Genomic DNA, 22755 nt, shown 5'->3' with positions numbered 1-22755 from the left:
CAATTATTTCTCTTAGAACAAGGAATTAAACTAATTCTTGTTTCCAGAGTACAGCTGGAGTTTGGAAATTGATTTAGCTGATGTTATAGTCTCAATTTAGCTCCATACTTATTTAAAATATATAATTCTTCTAGTAAGAAAACTAAAATCACTTTACCTCTGCATCTTCTTTCTTTTAGGCAAAAAGTAACATCCTCCCTAGATTTAGCAAATTGATTTTGGGGTCCTTATCGTAAAATTCCTTCGTGTCAGCACATTAGTCTTACGTGACTCTATGCTATAAATGCAAAACACTGGATTCAGAATCAAACCTATTTAATGAGTGATTGCACTTTTCACTCCAGAAGGGACCTGTTTGGCAGAAGAGATCCAGGACATGGAAGCCAGAGAAGAATCCAGAGGTTGGTTCTGCATACAAAAGAGATTTTTAAAGTGATTTAGTGCCCAGGAAATGTGTAGGATTAACTGCCCCAGAGAGGGAAGCGCTCTCTTTAGGCACAGAGCAGACAATATGAGTGAAGACTTCCATGCATTGTCTCATTGCTCTTCCTCAACTTTGTTTCCTAGTGAGATGCTAGGATACTACTGCCACAGGCTTCTTGTTAGTGCTACCTGTAACCAGTCCTTTCAATAAAAACATTTGATTCACTAGTTTGGGGATTTTTTTTATTGATGTATGGGATGGGACTGTAGGGAGTACAGCCATTCATGTGAGGCCTAAGAGTGCAGGGTGGTAGCTATCACCTCCTCCATGTAAAAGATCAAGATGCATCAAAACAGTTCAGAACGTCCTTCATTGTGGTATTGGATCATGTTTGGAAGTGCACCATCCATGACCAGCTTGGCCCACATTCTGCTCTCAGTGACACCGATATAAATGCTGAGTAACTGCACAACAATCAATGGTGTTACAGCTGTGTAATTGGGAGCAGAATTCTGGGCCTTCAAGCCAAAGTTCACACCAAGTGGAAGGCAGAGTCTGAAGAACGGTGCATCTGAGGCAACAGAGTTCTAGCAACTTCTCTCCAATGCAATATGGGTGCCCAGTCAGAGTAAATCTGCATCGATGACTACCAAGAAGACTCTCCTAACCCCACTTCCAAAAAAAGAGTTAGAATTGGTAAAACCCAGGGCTTAAAGTTGCTGTCCTCATTCATGCTTCCAAAGTTTTACTGGCCTCCGCAGAAACCCTGGAACTGACCTTGCCACACCTTGATGCCTTCTACCAAGGATTCCCCCGCACCACTTCCTGCAGCTCCCATTGGCTGGGAACAGGGAACTGCCACCACTGGGAGCTGCGGGCAGCCATGCCTGTGGACAGTGAATGTAAACAAACTGCCTCGCGGACCGCCAGCAGATTACCCTGACGGGCCACATGCGGCCCACGGGCTGCCCACCACTGCTCTAAAATATATGATCCAGTGCAACCACAAGCTGTGGGACTCAGTAGAGTTCACATGAAAATAAAGAAGAATCATTTCATTCATTGCAGCAATTTCTGGGTGATGGTCTATGACTTGTGCCATACAGGAAGTCAGACTCGAGAATAATTATGGTTCCTCTGTGTCTTAAAAATCTACGAAATCAGACAATCTGGCAGCACAATTATTTTTGGCAAATACACGTTACGGTCTGGTGTTCCTAATTATGCTCTTTTTCAAAGAAATTCAAATAATCTAGAGGTAACTTCAAAAAATTAATGTAAAATGTTCAATTCGAACTACACTGAAGTGGCAGACCTTAATTATGAGGGAGCTCTGTTCACAGATTACTGACAGAAAGCAATATCAGCACAAATGGCCTGAGAGCTAAGCAAATGAATGATGTAATGATTGTGGGAAGGGGAGGCTAAAGCGCAAAGCAGACTGTCTCTTTACAAAATAAGTGTGTAATCTTATATGCAAGAATTCCTAAAGGCTGTTAAATCTTAGGGCTCTGTTTCTTGCTGTTGATTACCATACTGCATGAGATCAAAAGGGCCTTTTCTTTTTTCTAATGTACAACACATGATGAAATGTCTAGAACATGTGTTGTGTTTGGAACAGTCAGTTAACTGCTTTGTAATAAATGGTTTTCCAAAAAAGCCAAACCAGATGCTTCTGCAGCTGCTAATGTTAAACATATATATGTACAGCCACAAACCTCTATGCATGATCTCGAGTCAAAAATTCCCCCTTCAAATGCAGTAACAAGGAAGTTACAACTATACTATGCAGTGTGAAAGACTGAAAAATTAAGGGCTAGATTCTGCCATCCTTAATTGCATTGAGTAATCTGCAAGAATCTCCTCTGGGCCTCCTTCCTGAGTCCTACTTGAAAATTATGCAGCAAAAAGCATAGCAGAATTTCCCAGTATTCGTGCCTTCATCTCTCTTTGCAGCTTCTTCTTTTATTTCCAACCCTTTCTTGCTGCCATCATCAGTAGGACCAGCTGTCCTGAAGGGAATCAAAAACTCTTTTTCAAAAAATGTCCACAAGAGCCACTTTGGGGATTGCTTGTCTCCAGATAGTTGAGAACACCATACTTAGTCTGTGTAAATGAAAAGTTATGTCTAATATGAGTTCCATTCATCCAAGAAATGAATATGCACAGAGAAGATGCGAAGACTTCCCATGAAAGGGAGAGAGGAATCCAACACTGGGTGCATTTCCTGACAAGTATTATTAGAGGAATGACTCAAGGTAGTGCACTTGATGGTAGAACACCAGGAAATGTCTTTGACCAAGAAGAATGAGCTGACTTTATCTGCCTCTCTGACATCTCCCTATTCCTTCCCCATGACTTGTTTAGAAGTTTCTTTATCATTTCTCATTATTGCTTAACAGTCATGTATGGAAGTGAACTGTTATTTTTAATACATCTTACATTTTTTCCATATGAGTTTTCATGTGGTATGAAGGCATTTCACTGCGTTTCTTTTGATGCAGGAAAGACGGTCATATTTTAAACTGTTTTATTAGGTTTTTTTTAAAAAGAAAGATGTTTGAAAAGTCAGTGGTCCCACTGCATTAAAAGCCTTTGCGGAATAGCTATAAAACTTTAGGCAACTGAATTAAAGCCATTTCACTGCAAACATTCAATGCTGTGTTAAATAACCTGTCAAAATTCTTCCTATGAGCTCAGATTACTTACAAACATTGAATGTTTTTTTAATAAAGTCACCCAAGAACACCATAAATACCTAGCTCAATTTCCTTCAGTCACCAAAGAGTTTAATGAATGTTCAAGGTGCAGGCAAGCTGTAGTACTGCCATTATGCAGCATAGGAGAAGAATGTCATAAAACATTCCATCTAGCAGATTCTCAGGCAGCAGTCTCAGAGTCACATTATTTTAAAGGTAGGTAGACTTCTGTGTTCTATTATTCCAGACAGAAAGAACAACCACAACAGAATACTGAGAAGTCAGTAGGTGCCATAATTTACTCCCAGATCCCCACTACAAACATAAGGGCCTCATCCCACTCCTATTTAAATCAACAGGGGCTTTTTCATCAGTTTCCGTGGGAGAGGATTGGGCTTGTCTAAATTTAGAGTGACACTTATTTCTAATTGAGGCTATTGAATAAACTATCATCCTATGCAACTAGGTGTTTCATCAGCTGGCCAAGAATTTGCCTCTAGGAAGAAAAAGCATTGAACAAATCAATCCCACATCTGCTATAGCTTTAATATAAAGCACTATATGATGGAGTAATTTGATGCATTTTAACTATTTTTGTTACCTCTCTGAATTATCACCTTTTAGAAATATTGATTAATTGCTAAGCGCTCTGCAAACAGCTGAATCTTCTCCCCCAGAGAGCTACCACCTGTTAGATGAAGTGACAGAAGACATGAGAGTGCTTTTCCATGGGGAGCCAATTGTCCTCTTTTGCCACCAAGCTACACACTCTCCTGCCTGCAGCAATTCTAGGTCTCTCATTTCCTGGGTCTATAATAGTAAAAGTAATGAGTAGTCTGATTCTCAGTGCATCCACTGCACAGTTCAGTGATTTCTCTCCCTCTTGCCTGGCAATACACAGTACAAAATATATATTTTTCTCTTGAAACTGGAGGTAATGCTTATGAAAGGCAACCGCATGAAAGTCCTGGAGACATCTGATCCTTTATTTATGTAGAGGTGCCTCCTTCTAGTCCCTTTAAGTGCTTGAATACTTGAGATTCCTTCAGACCTATAAACTGTTGCAAAAAAGAAGGCATAGAGAACCGAAGCCTTCTCTCTCCTTATGAGCACAGCTGATTTTTGGGTAGTATTCATCTCAGCACTGAAAGAGGACCCTGACAGTTCAGGTTAGGGCAGGATGTCTAGTTCTCAGTATCATGCTTCTTTCAAAACAGATGCTAGTTCATCACTGTCCACCGAGCCTGAACTTTCCCAGGCATCTTCATGTGATAAAATTGTGACATTGCACCCCATAAGGCTTTATGGAAATATGCTTATGAATATATGACATAACTGGAATATGTTTTATGCTACATATGCCATGTAACATATCTCTGTAAAGGTTAAGATCTACTGAATCTATTCATCCTATTTGTATGCATGTATCATTTTTGTATTCGAAGTTATGAATATTGACTGTGTACTGGTTTGATTTTAAGTAGCCTTAGTAAGGCATTTGGGCAGCTTCTTTAGAAAGGAATTTGCAAGTTAACGGACAATGGATCTTGGATCCCAATCCACATAAGAAGTCTACTTGAGGACGTTCAAGGTAGTATGTGAACCATGGCTACTACCTGTAAGTTCTGAGTTATGCATGGACATGTGACTTGCCTATGTGACTCCAAAACTCCATCTTGTAGGTGGGATTCTACACAGAGGAGGGAGAGGTGTCCACCCACAAGAGAAAGTCTATTTAAACCCCTGGGAGACCCCTCCATTTTGTCTTCAGCTGGCTCAAGAGATAGCCTCTCCACCCCCAAAGAATACCTGAAAAAACTGGAACAAAGGACAATAACCACAGAGGGTGTGAGTGATTGCTGGACCCAGACTAGAAGGAGACTAGTCTGTAAAAGGAAGCTTACTGGAACACCACTGAGGGTGGGGTTTTATCTGCATTGAGTTTTCTTACTGTATTAGGCATAGACTTGCATGTTTTATTTTATTTTGTTTGGTAATTTACTTTGTTCTGTCTGTTACAACTTGGAACCACTTAAATCCTACTTTCTGTATTTAATAAAATCACTTTTTACTTATTATTTAACCCAGAGTGTATATTAATACCTGGGGGGGGGAGGGGCAAACAGCTGTACATATCTATCAGTGTTATAGAGGGCGAACAATTTATGAGCTTTATACAGGGTAAAACGGATTTATTTGGGGTTTGGACCCCATTGGGCATCTGAGTGTTAGAGACAGAAACACTTCTTCAGCTGCTTTCAATTAAGCTTGCAGTTTGTGGGACATGGTTCAGACCTGGGTCTGTGTTTGTGGCCCGCAAGCGTGTCTGGCACAACCAGGCAGGGTTCTGGAATCTCAAGCTGGCAGGGAAAGCAGGGGCAGAATTAGTCTTGGCACATCAGTTGGCAGCCCCAAGGGGGTTTCTGTGATCCAACCCATCACAAAAATAATTCCCATTCCATAACACTGAAGCCTTAACAGGACTAATCTAAAAGCTATTCAGTGGTCCCAAATGTTTGGTTCTGATAGACTACATTATCTCTTTCTTAAGGTGCTCTATTAACTGTCTCTTTATGATAAAGCCGGTCAGCTGCATATGTACTAACCATTTTCTGTAAAGGCTCTTGTTTGATGTTGGCATCCCTTCAGGTTGTTTTGCACATTCACCCACTGAATTAAATTTTTTCCCATATTACTTTATGGGCTACACTTCAGTAATGACCTTGTTCATCTTTATGGATCATTGTCTAGGTCGAGTGGATTGAATAGTTCTTGTGCACATATTGTTGCTCTGCTGAATTAGGTGACTGCACATGCATGCATATTATGAGTTACTCTGTAGCTGAGAGCGAGGAAAGGTATTTGGTTTGAAGGAGGATAACAGCCCAGTTTGTCCCTGCATTTCTCTTACGAAACAGTTTTCAGACTTCCTGCCTCTTGGCTGTGCTATTGTGTGCCCATATGCCAATGACTTTTGAATAGTCAGTGGGCCAGAGATGGAGTGAGTGTGAGGCTACAGCCCATTGGTCAGAGCACTCACCTGAGATGTAAAAATCCCAATGTCAAGCCCATGCCCCAATCAATATTTAATTATTTATACATAGGGCTCTACCAAATTCTCAGTCCATTTTGGTCAATTTCACGATCGTAGGATTTTAAAAATCTTAAATTTCACGGTTTCAGATATTTTAACTCTGAAATTTCACAAAGTTGCAACTGTGGGGGCCCAACCCAAAAGGGGGTTGTGTGGGGTGGTCGCAAAGCTACTGGAGGAGGGATGCGGTATTGCCACCCTTACTTCTGTGCTGCTGCTGGTGGCGGTGCTGCCTTCAGAGCTGTGCTCCCAGCCAGCAGTCACAGAGCTTCCTGCAGCCAGGGGCGGTTCCCAGAAGAGGGTCTGACCTGGCCCTGGGAGTGGCCGATGCAAGGGAATAGAAAGACCTATCCCTCCCCAGCTGGGAGTAGCAGCTGGAGCCTGGTGCAAGGTAGGCACCCCTGGCTGGGGTGACCCCAGCCCTGCCTCGGCCCGACTCCAGGCCCAGCACTTGGGGGTTAAAGGAGCCTTGGGCTGGCTGTGTGTGTGTGTGTTGGGAAGGGTGACCATTGTGCCCTCCCCCCACCACAGTGCGCTGGACAGTTGTCCATGTTACCCACCCATAATCAGCCCTACCCCTGGAAAAAGTGACCCCTCCCCCCATACAATACCACCATCACTTCCCTGCTGCTGCTGGTGGTGGTGCTGCCTTCAGAGCTGGGCACCCAGCCAGGAGCTGCTGCTTTCCACTCTCCAGTCACCCAGCTCTGAAGGCAGCACAGAAATAAGGGTGGCAATACCATAACCACCCCCCCCCCCCCACACACACACACAGAGTAGCCAGATTTCACGGGGGATAGCAGATTTCACGGTCCGTGACACAGTTTTCATGGCCATGAATTTGGTAGGGCCCTATTTTTACAAAGTGGGACAGCTTCAATGAGAGAGAGAGCCTTTCCCTTGAATGCTCCATGGTCCAGTTCCTGAGAGGTGGAAGAGCCCATTTCAAATCCCTGCTCCCTCTCAGGCAGATGGGAGACTTGAGCCCAGGTAAACATCCAAACTGCTGGGCTAAAAGTTATAAGGAGGTATCCCTACACACACATTTCTGTGACTGTAGCCTCAAAAATTTTGTTTATAGCCAAAACTATTAGTGGAATTTGTGTCCAATTCACAAATAGGTTTGGATCAATCCAAACTGCATTTTTTGATGAATAAATTGTCCAAAAAATTTCACCTAGCTCTACCTGCATTGCTACATTTTGAAAAGGTGCAGTCTGTACTTCCCTTAATGTGGTGCCAGCACTGGTGGAGGGTGAGGAAGGAGGGTGGTGGGCAATTGCTCCTCATCGCTTTTCAGAAGCCCACTGCTTTTGACAGCCCTAGCCTCACAGTCCTTGAGCTTAGGGGAGTACCAGGATTGCTGACGTGTTGGGTCCCTGTGCAAGGGAATGGAAGGGAAAGAGAGAAGAAGAAGGAATCCTTATGTCCTCTCTCTCCCCCACCTGCACTTGCACAAGGCTGGACAGAGTCAGGCCCTGAATCCTTTAACTAGTGCAGTTGATGAAGTTATTTAGTCAATCTACTACTGAGAAATTATTTACTAGATTGTTCATCTTGTGCTGTCACTACCTTAATGGACTGCTGACATTTGTTTACTCAGGCCAAGTCCCAGAACAGCATGAATTACCTGGAGCTTTACAGGAAACAAAACTGATGTCAAAATACCTTCATCCTGGAATTCCTTTCTGATTGCATTAAGTGCTCTTCTTTGCTGTGCTACAGGGCTGAGATTAGGAAAAATCTGTAACCTCTATGTGACTGTTTCAATGCCCTCTCTTTTTCCTCAGCAGCTACTGTATCAGCAGGATCTCTGTGTCCTGTGTGCTAAAACACAGACCACATATTCAATGTAGGGCCAAAACCCATTCCTTTCCTGAGATTTGCCTTTAGTACAAAGGAATGAAGAATAAGATGACATGTTCTTTCTAGGCTTGACTGCTCAACACAACTCTCAGGCCCTCTCTGCTTCACTTTGAAGATTCACCCATCAGGGGAGCACAGCACAGAAACCGGATTCTGTGTTCACACACTGCTAGCACAGTGGGGTCCTGGGCCATGACTGGGGCTCCAAAGCACAACAGTAATACAAATAATAATAATAATTCTTCCCTTCTCAGCCCCCGCCCAACAGGAGGTCTATTCCTCCAGGTTTGATACTGCTGGCAGGTGTCTCTAGATAGACCTTCACCTCCTTCCTGCTCTGTAGGGTCCAGTGTAGATTTTATTCACCCCATCATACCACTGTAGCAAGATTCCTGTGCTGGAAAGTTGTCATCAAGTGTGAATTTCATATTGTCCCTTATACTGGTGAGAATTCTGAGCAGCTTTTTTCCCTAGCAGTGCTCCACGCAGCAGGAGCACGCAATGTGAAAAAAATAATGTCTACGTTTTTTCTTTTTTTAATCAGCATCCATTACTAGCAGTCTATGGTTCACTAAGACCACTGTCATATAATATAAGAATTACTTGTATAACAGGAGACAATGAGGGAGCTCCTGTAGCATGGAGTCCTTCCTGGTTAGTCAGAACCCACCTGCTGAATCCCTTAAACTCATTTTGGATCAGACTATTAAGCTTCCAAAGGACAGCGGGTGTCCAAGATAGAAAGATTCCCCATCCCATGTATGTCATTATGATTCAAGTCCTGATCCAAAACCCACTGGAGGCAAGAAGAGTCTTTTCATTGACTTCAATGTGCTTTGCATTAAGCTCTCAGTGTGTAGCACTCATACTGCTGAGCCAGAAGGTCACAGAGTAAAATCCTTCACTAGAACTTGGGCTTAATACATAATGATGGCATAATAGAGTGCAGCACTAGCCCATGAAAGCTCAGGGAATGAGAAACTATGGGCCAAATTTAGCTCTGGAATAAGATGGCAGAATGTCATTGAAGTCAGTGTACTTGTGCCTGCTTACAACTGATCTGAATTTGGCCCTACAGCTAGAAATCAAACACAGATCTACACCGCTGTATAGAGTACTATCAATGGGCTGGTCTCCGCATCCAGTATCACGGCACAACACTGAATCAAATCAATAGCTGAGACTGCTGCTAATCACACCGACATAATAAAACGAAAGAACTATAGAACTACAGTTGCAGGTTTAGTTTTAGAAGATTGACTGCTATAAACTTCAGTCCTCTGAAAATGTAGTCAAAGTCATACAAATGGTGTTCTGCATCATATTACCCAGGAAACCTGTATGTTAAATGCACTGTGAAACATCTGTAAATTGGAGGTGCCGTACCAGCAGAAAATCCTTTATAAGGACAAGCTTCGTATACCTCTGAGTTCAAACCACCCATCCCAAACCCACAGATCAATCTGACTTTTAGTATTCAATTATATGGTTTAGCACTCGCATCAGAGTTTCAAAAAAAAAAAAAAATCTGGGGACATAGGACCTGATCCAAAGCTCATTAAAGTCAATGGAAAGAGTCCTGTTGACTTCAGTAGGCCTTGCATCAGATCATGGTGCTCAAGTATCATGCAGATGCCTGATGGCCAGCAGTGAAGGTGCAATAATAGCTTTATTCTTTCCTGCTGCTCATACCTCCTTTGCAAATTCAGCCATTTCTACTCATTTAATTACAAGGTCAGCCCTGCCAGATGACATTTTGACATAGTCATTGCTTTCCTTTTATGATTTGCAAATTGAACAAGTCATTTCTTTTCACTAATCCAGTAAAGGTTATTCCTAAAGGTGAATGAACCAGTTGTTGAAGCAAGACATTTTTTCTTCTTAGGGTGTGATTATTCCCTTTTTATTTGATATGAACAAAAGGGTAGTGAAATCACCCCTGAAACATTTCTTATGTATACGTGGTCCAACTGGGGCCTCTATGTACCTCAGTGAATAAAGCAGACATGTATGCCAAATAATTAATTTGCAGGGAGAAGTGACAGAGGCAAGACTAGAACCTGTTCCCAACTTTCTCAGTCAAGTGACCCTGAAGCTAAACCAAAGAAATAGATTTGTTAGGTAAATCCATTTGAGATTATTCTATAACCCACTGATTTCATCAGAGTTATACTAGGTAAGATTTGGGTCCACAGAGTCCATGTTTCAGAGACAACATGATGTGACTTATAATGCTGAAGTGCTTTCCCCAGTGAGGCAGACGGTCCCGGCGAAAACATCATATAACAAAACAAGATATCTGAAAGAGCTGTAGTCGGTGTAATTGGGACAGTACTGTCTAAATGCATTAATGTATAAATAATTGTAATATTCTGAAATAGAATACTTGGCTGCCATTAGACAAACAACTAGTATTTCTGGGGTACAGTTCTAAAATATATATTTCTATCAGTTGGAGTTTTGTATATCAGCCAGAATTTTTGACCTATGAATAGGAACTCACTGTAACAATTATACTGTATTAATCATAGTTATATTTATTTTTAAATGAAGCCATAATGCCAGAGAATCAACATGGTCTGAATCAGAGGATGAAGATAATTCTGTGATCTTGGTTTGATTTTGAAAATGGTTTTAAGAGTGTATATATTTTTTTCTTAAAATCTATAAAGAAAAAAGAAATTGTGTAAAGCGGGATCCTGCTGACAAGGAAATTGGGAATATAAGGCATGCTTTGTCCCCTGCTATTTGGCAGGAAACCTGTGCCCTTTCCTGAAGAAAATTCTGATTGCATCTCTTGTTATGCACAGCTAGGTGGACATGGACACAGAACAAACTAGAGCTCTTGCAAGCATCTCAAATACTGAATGATCACTGACCACCACTTGGTATCAGAAGTTAGATAAAAATATAAACACTCTAGCTGGAAGGTTGAATTGCAACACTACTTTATTTCTTAGAATTCAGAACAATAACACCAACAAAAACAGAGATAGTCAAAGCAGGCTGCTCCCTAAAACAGGGAGGCGCAGTTCACCTCACCTTAGTATTGGCTGCCTGTCTGCCGACCAAATCTGATGGCCTTCAGAGCCCGCTGTCTGCAAACAGAACCAGGCAACCCCCTGAGAATTTAAAGTGATAGATTACAATTTTAACACAGTTTTCAATACACTGCAGCTTAAACAATGCTTCATTCTATATCTGCAAGCAATGGGTGTCAGCAAAAAGAAAGACACTAAGAGGGTAGCCTTATTTCTAATAATAGCTGGTTCTGAGGCACTTGATGTGTTTTAACAGATTTTGGTAAATCAGCTAAAGGAGGAGAACTGTGAAACAGTATTACAGAAATCTGAGGAGTACTGCACTCTATGTAAAAATGAGAGATGTTTTTAAATAGGCAGTATATAAAACATAGAAGAGTTTGTGACTTATCTGAGGCTGAGGAACCAGTTATGCAATTTGGGGAGTGGGGGTAATTGAGTCCCTGATAAGAGACCAAATTGGGATTGGGATCTGGAACAAAAAATGGAGAGACCCAAAATTAACCCTTGACAAAGCAATTAGAATTTGCCAAGCAAAGGAAATGAACCAGTCTAAAATAAAGCTTACATAGGGTGGACAGTGCTCTGACTCTGTAGATATGATAGAGAATCCAAAATAAGACAAAAAGAGAGATCCGAGGCAGAAAGGCATGATAGGAGCTGAAAGTTGGAGTCCAACAAAAACAGCACGTGGAGCTTCACACTCTGTAGCAACAAAACACAGGCTAAGACAATGCCTGGTGTATAGGAAAAGATGCAAGAAGTGCAATGGATTGCATCACTTTGCAACAGTTCACAAGCACCAGTAGAGTGTGCACTATGGGTATGTCTATACTGCAATTAAAACCCACTGCCGGCCCGTGGCAGCTGACTCCAACTCGCGGAACTTGGGTAAGAGGTGGTTTAATCACCAAGTAGACTTGGGGCTCAGGCTGCAGCCAAACTCTAGGACCCTCCCACTTTGCAGGGTCCTAAATCCTGGGCTGCAGCCCAAGCCCAAGCCCAAGCCCAAGCCCAAATGTTTACACCTTCTTAAACAGCCCCTTAGCCCAAGCCCTGCAATCCCCGGTAGCTGGCATGGGCCAGCAGTGGGGTCTAATTGCAGTATAGACATACCCAATGTGGACAAAGAAGATGATGACAGCACCACTAGCTAAGAAGAATTCTTCACAGGAGTGATGGACAATATTGCAGCAGAAAATGATTGGACTATCAATCTGAAAGCAAATGGGGCACGTTATTTTGAAGTTGGATCCTGGTGTGCAACCCATTGTGCTGCCAGAAATGGTGTTATTACATTAAAAGAAAAGGCACAGGTACTGCAGGCTAAATGAATGAAACTCAGGGCTTACAGAGGTGAGCTTATCCCCACTATACCCTGACTAACTGCATAAGAGAACTACATGTATGGGTAAATAACATACACACTTTGGATAGTACCATGGAAAAAGACTGCCCATTATTGGGTTAAAAAAGTGTTATGCCCTTAGTCTAATCAAGAAGGTGCACTCATTGGAAGGGCAGGGAACCAAAACAATTGAGGAAGTATGTGAAAACATTTTCCATGGGATAGGGAAGCACTCAAAAGAATACAGAATACAGATGAAAGAGCTGATGATACAGGAAAAATTGCCTGCTACAGCAAGGTCGGCATAGATTTGTTAATGTTGGAAAAACATGTTGTTTGTTTATGGTGATGGGGGCGGGGGAAACTATACACTTGCCCTAGACTATTATTTTCACTTCCCTGTGATAGTCTTACTAGAAGACACCTCGGCAAAACAGGTGACTGTACATATCAAATCTATTTTTACTGGAAAATGGTGTATGTGCCATAGTAATGTTTGAGAATGGGCTGCAGTTTGGGCATGCATTTAAATAGTTTGCAGGGAGGTACAGATTTAGGCATGCAATTGGCAGTCCCCATTACCCTTGATCCAACTGATTGGTGAAAAACAATATCAAAATACTAAGGCGCTTACTGAAAAAAAAGAATGCAGAGTCTGACGCTAATCCATATATAGCACTGTTAAATTTCACAACGGCGTCAGTGAAGCATGCATTCTCACCTGCTGACATTTCAGTTTCGTAAAAGTGAAAACAAGCCTGCCTGCACTGTTAGAAACTGATGTCAGAGTCACTGGGGACTTGCAGACAAACCAAGAGACAGATAAGGCAAAACAAAAAACAATTGTTATGATCTGGGGTCCAGGTAGCTGCCACCACTTCATAAAAATGTCACTGTGTGTCTCTATGATGGGAAACAATGGTCAGAAACAGCAATGGTGCCCCAAGAGTTTGCCCTGTGGTCATTTGAAGTTGTCATTCCAGATGGACACAGAGAAAGAGGTGACACCTGCTCCAATTCCCTGAAGGGAGGGAGAGATGGGTGAGTTGGCTGGCTTGCCCAAGAAGGTCTCAGACAAGCAATAATCACAGCAGGTTGAGCCAACAGAGCCCCAAGACATGGAACAACCAGAACAAGTAGAACTGCTGCCTCCTGACAACAGTAGTGCTGAAGATCTAGGGGAATCCCTCAGGTTCAAGCAACGGTGCAGGGCCCCTCAAAGACTAACTCAGCATTCTTCGTAAGTTTAGTTATGGGGTTTCTTATAAGTATTTGTAATTGTGTGTTAAATTAATGGTGGTTTTAAGTGTTATTGTTATTAAGTTTTGATTTGGAAGGGAAGATGTGGTCCTGGAGACTGTGCCTTTAAGAGCTAAGCTTACCAGACACAGAGTCTGGGTGGGACACTGGGAAGCTATGGTTATGCACAGCCATTAGGAATTAGACACAGAGCAAACCACAACCCTTGAAAACTCCTTAAGCACTCAGGGTGCAATCCACAAAGTTTCTTAGGTGTCCAAGTCTCGTTTTTAACCCCCACTGCAATCCACAAAACTCATGCTTGGCTGTAGACACCTACACCCACTTTGCGCCTGTGTTTTTACATCTGGGCTTGTGGACTGCTGCCTCACTCTAGGCACCCAAGTGCCAATCTTCCCACCTGAGCACATGCACTGCTGCCTTGATATGGACATCTGGACTCCTTTTCCCACCTAAGCCTCAGAACAATTCACAAATTGGGCCGCCTAAGTCATGTGTGGGAGGCCCCATCTGGTAGGCATGCTCAGAGGCTGCCTACCAGGTAGGCCCTCTTAGGCGAGATCACACAAAATGTCTGGTGGGGGGCAGAAGGAGGAGGGCTACACTTTAGCTAGTGGATAGGATGTGGAAGATTACCCCTCCCACTCCTGCCGGTTCAAGTCCCTTCTCCAGCTGAGGGGAAGAAGGGATTTAACTGGGATCTGCCACCTCTTAGGTGAGTGACCTAACCAGTAGGCTATAGAGCCATTCTTGCGCTCTCTGGCCCAATTAATATTTAATTATTCAGTTCTTTAATTAAAGTGGAACAAGTTCAGTAGGACAGATTGAAGGAGCGACACAACAGAACAGTCATTAGCTGAGTGGTTAGGGCACTCACCTGTGAGGTAGCAGACCCCTGCTTGCTATGTTTTTCTGATTGGCATGAGTTTTGTGTTCTAAACAATAAATTCCCCCATCAGGAGAAGAGAGATTTGAACCAGGGGTCTCCTACATCATTGTTAAGTACCCTAACTGCTGGACTAAAGCTTATCAGGGAGAACCTCTCCCTTGCCATTTTGTTTTGGGCCCTGCATTTGACTTAGGTGACCAAATGCCTATCTTCCCCTGATCTGTGGATTACAAGGTGAGCTGGGTGCCTCCCTGCAACCTGGACTTAGGCGCCTATCTCTGTGAGGTGGATGGGGCTTAGCACACATCCCTCTGGTCACCATCTCATTGGCTAGCATAGTTGGCTTCCTGCATAGCATGCTGGCTTTGTGGATCACAGTTTAAGGCACCCCATTCATTGTAGAAGAGCCAAGATGCATTAACTTAGGTTTTGTAGATCACAGTGTTGTTCCTAGTGATTTTCTAGGCGCCTAAAAAGTTAGGCTCCATGACACTCAGCCTAAGTGATCAATGAACACCACACTTCCTCTTGCTGCTGCCTGGGAGCTGCCCATTGTGCCTTTTTCCACACAGTCTTTAGGACACTGGTGCTGTCTTAAAAATTGTTATTGTTCATAATTTTAACCATTGCACATCCCTGGATTCTGCCATAATTTATGTTTGTGCATCAGGGAAAAACATCCAGGAAAGGGCTAAGGGCTACTTGCCAGTCACTATTCAGTAGGGAAATCCAAGACAAAGGTATGTTACTTTTCCTGGGGCTGAGAGAGACCTGTGGAAAAGCCTCTGGAGACAGCAGCCTATGTTGGTCAGTGGAATTGCTATGTTTTTCTGATTGGCATGAGTTTTGTGTTCTAAACAATAAATTGTGCCCTGAGGCAGGGACTTGGATGTGGCACTGACTCCTGCCTGGGTTGGTGAGATGACCCATCAGATTACAGCCTGGCTACCCAGTGAGTCTCAAGATCATTAAGGTAACCAGGAATAACTAACCCAGGGACTACTATGGCTCTATACTATCTGAGACTCAGGGGAGTACCTGAGTAGCCTGTTATATTAGCTTTCCAGATGCTATGCACTGTTGGAATAGCACAAAAGAATCACATTGTACCTGAGAATCAAATCCAGAACATCTGATTTTCTATACACACACACACACACACACCTACATTTCTCACCCCTGACTGGGCAGTACACAGACTGTTGACAGTATATTGTTTAATCAGCTTGCTTATACTGTGTGCTACAATTAAATCCTCTCTGAAAATATGAGGCAGTGAGCCAGTATCTGCTGGTCCAAACTCATATGAGTTCCGTATGGATAACCAATCCTTAGCCCTGAAATATCCTTTTTAGACATACTCTGCCCCATAAGAGGAAGGCAGATTATCATTAACAAGAAAAAATAGCTAAGTACTTTTGTGCATAATGTCTCAAGCAAGCACACATTATCTTTCTTCATGCTCCCTTATGGGGGGGGGGGGGAGGGGAATAGCAATTACTAACTATGGAAGACAGGGGGAAAATATCAGTTCATAATTTTGCATAACCAAAAGTAAAATGCTGGAGATGACAAAAGATCTGCTGTTTGCATCTGGTTCAGCAGGTGACACATGCACAAAAAATGTGGTGCAAAATCTCACTTCAACATATATCAGGAACTGGTAAGAAGAAAGCAAATGATTATTTTTCTTCAGAGTGGAGCTTTGGATTTGATATTTTACACAGAAACCTTCTCAGTCCAAACCTCTGGTTATTTTTAAACCAAATGTCAAAATATTGTACATTGCTATACAACCTGCTGTATTTTTTGGCCTCAAAACCATCTGCTTGTTGCAGAGGTATACTAAGAGCCCAGTACAGAAATGACTACGGCTGGCATTAGTATTTTTTAATTATGCAGCCAGCTCTGGGGTTTGCCTGCCTACAATTTAGGTAATCTGGTTATTTATCTCTCTATATATATAAACCCACCAAGCACTATTAAATTTCTCTGGTGTAAGCCACTCCTTAAGCCCCAGATGTTAGCTTTAACCTTAGCTTCTGCCTATTAAAAATACACTCTCTTCAATGTTTATTTAATGTGCAAAATATTAGGGTTAATATCAGACATATGGGAGAGGTCACATGCTTTGTATTTAGTAAAATAAAAAGTATTCTTAACACTGAAAGGACCAGAGTATACTCAGCTCCTGTGTGGAACTGCCAGGTGGAAGAGGGCACTAGGGCACAGGTCCAATGGGAGTTTGGCACCTAAATATCTTTGAGGATCTGAGCCAAGGAGCCTCCTCTTCCTCCCATAAGCAATTACACCAGAGGAACCACCACCTCCAGTCTCTATTCTCTGAACCACCTCAAACTTCTCAAGCCCTGTTCCCCAGCTTCCACCTGCCCCTGTTCAATCAGGCACCCAAACATCCATCCCATCTGCCCAAGCCCATGAGGCTGCACAGTGTGATTTTGGGTGAGTGTGAGTGGGATGGGAGAGAAAGGATGGGCAAGCCAGGCACTGGGGATGTTGAGTGCGTCAGTGCTGGGGTTTGTCTTTCCTTTGCTCTCCTCTGCATTTCATTCATGAGGTTCCCACTGTCCTAACCTCCCCCCCAACTTCTTCCACTTGCCTCCCTCTCATCATTCCTGGAGTACGGGAATCCCTGGGAAGAATTCCCATTCTAGATCTTTTCCCACAGTGAAGGGATGGACTGCCTGGACAGAGACATCCCCTCTCCTATATCTTTGTATCTGCACTGAAGGGATAAGCTGAGGTGCTGTCTGTCTTCCACCCTCTTGTATACTTGCTCATGAAAGTGAAATCTCTCCTGTTTGTGGGATGGGATTTGTGGGCTTCCTTTTCCTGAACTCAGGAATCAGCTTCCCCAGATGGGGGCCTTCCTCTTTCTCCCTATCTGGAAGATCAGACCCCTACAATCCCCCTCCCCCCCCCCCAAAAAAAAATTGTGTACTCTTATTTCCAATGTGGGATAATGCTGCAAGTGAGAGCAAAATAGAAATCATGTATTATCCTAGCTTGCTAGAGTGTGTCAAAAGAGCCAATGCAAAGACTGCAAGATAGCAAAGGGAGAACAACAAAACACTACTTTAATTCTGAGTTTACTATACAGTCAAGTTTGGTCAATCTGAATTAGTTTGCAAACCCCATATTATTTTGAATAATAAAGGCCTTTGGAGATTAATGGTTCATCAGTTTTACCTGTAAAGCTACCATTAAACCTCTATGATGAAATTGCCATGTAAACAGATAAACCAGACCTGACAGTAATGCTCTCATTAAAATAAAGGCCTCAGTCATTACTTTTAAATTAACATTTCCCCCTTCCTGAAAGATGATATTTTAAAAATGATTTACAACAGTTTTTCTCAAAGGATCCACTATTTTAGATGTACTCTGATTCAAGGTTCCTATTATCAATAAGAAAGTATAGTGAAGAAACAGGAGATTCTATCAAGGTCATGCTTTCTGCAGACAGGTTAAATGCTATCCCATGGCCATCAAACTAAATCATAACAGTGATGCAGCTTCGTTTCTGATGTTGACTATAGAAAGCCTGCATCATTCATGTAGTGTTCTGTCCCTGTGCTCCTCCTCCATGTTGAATGATGATGCCAATACGAGGTGTGAAAATCAAGTTTCATAGATTGTAAGGCCAGAAGGGACCTCCTGTATAACACAGGGCTTTTGAATTTCATCCAGTCACTCCTGTCTTGAGTCCAATAATGTGTGTTTGACTAAAGTATATCAAGTTACAAGATCTGGCCTCAGAAAGATTTTTAGTAGTACTGTAAGTTCTCACTAGCAATAAAATGCTCAGTTTTTCCTAAATCCCCCACCCTGAATTGACAAAGCCTGAATTTATTTGAAAAATAGACAGGTTTAAGCAATATGGGTAGAAATGGGGAGCAGGTAATGCAGCATAGAAGAGGTTAAGAAGCCACTCAAGGTCAAACAAAAGAAAGCAGGACTTATTTTAGGGAACATTTTTTTTAAAAGCTATCAAGGATTGGAAAATATAATATACGCAAGATTATGTTTAAACAAGATTTCTGGCTCTTATCTTGATGTGTCTAAAAACCCTTTGGAAAAAAGAAAACTGTATAATAATGCAAGCAGTTTAGACCACTGCTTTTGATTTGTTTTTGTTTATTTAATAACTTTGAGTAGAAATGAAGCAGAAACAATAAAAGTAGTTTCCGGAAGCAAATGTTAAAATGACAATGAAGCCAGGTTATTTTTAGATGAAGGTATAAAAAAGTAATTACCTCAAACAATTCACTTGCAACCAGCTCAGTGAAGTAGGTGTAGAAGTAAAGCCTGAAAGACCAACTGGCATAAAAACAGACATTATCCTTTTACACATTCATTTTTAGCCCCTCAAGCTCAAGGAGACAGATAGTTGCCATAGCATCAAGATATGCATCACTGCATAAAAAGGGGCTTCTGTCTTTCCTGTACCTGCCAGTGTTTAGTGTTGCTATCATACCACCATATTTTGCCACTATGTGACAACTGCTGGGCCATTTATTGCAAATGAAATCAGAGATGCTGCATATCTTGTTTGCAATGTAGCTGTAGCTGTGTTGGTCTCAGGATATTAGAGAAACAAGGTGGGTGAGGTGATATCTTTCATTGGACCAACTTCTGTTCAAATCTTGTATTTAGCAGTGACACTTTGAGTTAGTTTCCCAGACCTGAAGAAGAGCTCTGTGTAGCTTGAAAGCTTGTCTTACTTCATCCACCTTGTCTCACTAATGCTGCATATCTGACATCCAACAACTTTCAAACAGATCTTAAAAGAATAATTTCATAAAGGATCATATGAATCCATCAGCCTAACAAATACAGTCCATTTTTTACTGAGCAAAATAGTCTTAGGGCATGTCTACATTTTCCTGCAGTTCACACCAACAGGGAGCGAACAGCAGTATGCACAGAGGTGCTGAGCTGGGTCGGCAACCTTTGGCACACGGCCCATCAAGGTAATCCGCTGGCGGGCCATGAGAGATTTTGTTTACGTTGATTGTCCACAAGCATGGCCCCCGCAGCTCCCAGTGGCCGCAGTTCGCCGTTCCCGGCCAATGGGAGCTGTGGGAATCGGTAGCCAGCACGTCCCTGTGGCCCGTGCCGTTTCCCACAGCTCCCATTGTAACTGGGATATAACTGCCACTGATCAGATCAGAGGGCCTGATCCAAAGCCCACTGAAATGCATGGAAAAACTCCTATTGTCTTCAGTGTGATTTGGATCAGGCCTGAAATAATAGAGTCTGGCTTCATATGAAACACACATCATTGATTCATAGATTCCAAGGCCAGAAGGGACCATTGTGATCATCTAGTCTGACCTCCTGTATATGATGCTGGATTGTGAGCTGCTATACTAGAACCCAAGCCCCTTACTCACATGAATAGTCCAAATGACTCTGCATAAGGTTTTGCAAGACTGAGCCCTTTAATACCTAGTGATTTATAACACATTCAGCAGCCCTATGACAGACGGGCAAATATTAAGGGTGAATGGCAAAGCATTTGTAAATATAAAAATTAAATATTAAATAAAATTTGAAGTCATTAAGAGGATATGTGCAGTCTTCAAATCTACATATATATTAAAACTAAATATTGGAAAGTCAGTCCTTCCTTGACTTGCCTGCCAAGACCTGGGTTCGGGGTTTTCCATTTCCACCGCAACAGCTGATAAAATACCCTCCTCCCACCCCCCAAAAAGATAGGATATGGCTACCTCTGTCCATGTTGGTCCCATAATTTAGAATCAGCATTCTGAACAGTTGTAGAATCAATAGCACCCAGAACAAAGGTCTGGGCAGGGGCTAAGTAGAATACAAACTGATATGTAAATATTTGGATTTGAAATGTATTTGCAATTTCCAAACCGAAGAGGTTCCTATTTCATGCATCTACCAAGATCTTTGTTCTGGGTCCTGCAACATCAACAAGAGATAACAATCATCATCTGAGCTCTTACATTTCTTTGTATAAAGCTTTGTAGTTTATCATTTATATTTGAATCCCCCAAGCTATTGCACTAGATAATCTGGAAAAAATAATTTTACATCTCTCGGTGTTAAAAGGCCCAATCTCAATTTCCTACTTACAAGCAGCATTGTTTGGCCTAATCATGTGATTAAGGGATTTCAGGTTTGTGTCCGAGTATGGTAGATCATTTACATCAGCATTGTGCTTGGTTCATTCAACGAAGCCACACTATACACAGTTTGTGATGTCAACCACATTTATGATAGTAATTTTAGAACATTTAAAACACTGTGTGACATCTGAATTCAGGCATCTGAAGAAAGTTTATTTTAGATATAGATATATATAGAGAGAGTATGGCCTGATCTATCTATATATATTTAATTCATCAGCGGTTCTTTAAAACTTAATATAATCACCTTTATGTATAACACAACAAGTAGATTGTCATGCTCTCAATACAAATGTAATACTGAAGAGATTATTAGCACTCAGCTCAGAGCCAGAATGATTATTCTATCACAGTCTCTTGTGGACTCTCATTTCATAAAGGAAACAATCCTAAGAATTACTGTCTCCTTTTCAGACTGGTACTTACTTGATATATGAGAGCCCAATGCATTAAAATAATTATTTCAGACAACCTAGTACTTTAGTTTCTGATTCCTGGGATTCAAATTTATTTCACATACTAAAAAAACCAAATTCATTACAGGTAAACGAATAGGCCATTTTAACAACTTAAACAATCTTGAAGAACATTCCTAAATCATGTGAACGTTTCATAGAATCACAGAAATGTAGGGCTGGAAGGCACCTTGAGAGTTTAGTCCACTCCACCCCCCACACTCATGCCAAGGCAGGACTAAGTATACCTCGGGCTGCAAACTGGGGTTTAAACCTAACCTGCCACTGACTGTCTGCATGGATCCTGCTGATGTGCATTCACTGTTTGACACTAGCACTACAGCAAGGCACTGGGAAAAGAAGGAGTCACCGAGACAGACTAAACATGGGAGTGAAACAAGCATGGGAGAGAGAAGATCTCATGCAAGAGGTGGATCTGAGGAAGAGGAGAGTCTGTCCCCGGGCATCTGCAAGCAGCCCAGAACCTATTGGGAAGTTACCTTGATGTCTTTTCCACTGGGGATGACAACCTGTGGTGCACAGGGTTGATACAGCTCCAGGTTGAGACTGGGATGCCAGACCTGTGAGACTGTGGCTACAGAAGAACCCAATCCATCACCAAGGCAGTGAACAACTGCAACAGATGGTATAGACAGGCATCCTCCATCCTCCATGAGCCCAGGGGCTGCACTTATAGTCTTGGAAAGGAAGAAAGGCCAAGTGACATGGACAGGTGTGGATTATAGACTTGGGGGGGAGGGATAGCTCAGTGGTTTGAGCATTGGCCTGCTAAACCCAGGGTTGAGAGTTCAATCCTTGAGGGAGCCACCTAGGGATCTGGGGCAAAATCAGTACTTGGTCCTGCTAGTGAAGGCAGGGGGCTGGACTCAATGACCTTTCAAGGTCCCTTCCAGTTCTAGGAGATAGGATATCTCCATTAAAAAAAAAAAGATTGAATGATATTAAAAAGAGAGATGCAGATTTCCTTCTTAGGACTAGATTTGTCTGCAAAGATCAGCTGGTTCTGTACCCTGGACCTGGCCTGTAGCTTCTGGCAAGTAGAGGTGCACCCTGATGACTGACAGAAGACAACATTCACCACCAAACAGGGTCTCTTTTGGGTTTAATGCTTTTGGACTCTGTAAGCTCCTGAAATGTTCCAAAGGTTGATGGATGTGATGTTGGCAGACCTGTAGGGTAGGTACTGCCTGGTATATCTTGATGACATCATCCTCATTAAGAGGTCATTTGAGGAGCACCTGCAGAAGTTGGGAGCTGTGCTTGAGAGGCTCTGCCAAGCAAACTTAAAGGTGAAACCAGCAAAATGCAATTTTTCTGTGATGAAGTACATTACTGTGCCATGTGCTCAGAAGGCATAGGAACAGACTCTGAAAAGGTGGAAACAATCCAATCACAGCTGGTGCCATGAACAGTCACTGAGTTGCACAGTTCCATTGGCTTGGATTCATACTACTGGAGAATCACTGCTGATTTTGC

The sequence above is a fragment of the Malaclemys terrapin genome, chromosome 1 (genome assembly GCF_027887155.1).
Source record: "Malaclemys terrapin pileata isolate rMalTer1 chromosome 1, rMalTer1.hap1, whole genome shotgun sequence".
Taxonomy (NCBI): domain Eukaryota; kingdom Metazoa; phylum Chordata; order Testudines; family Emydidae; genus Malaclemys; species Malaclemys terrapin.
Note: the sequence above shows the minus strand (reverse complement) of the source record.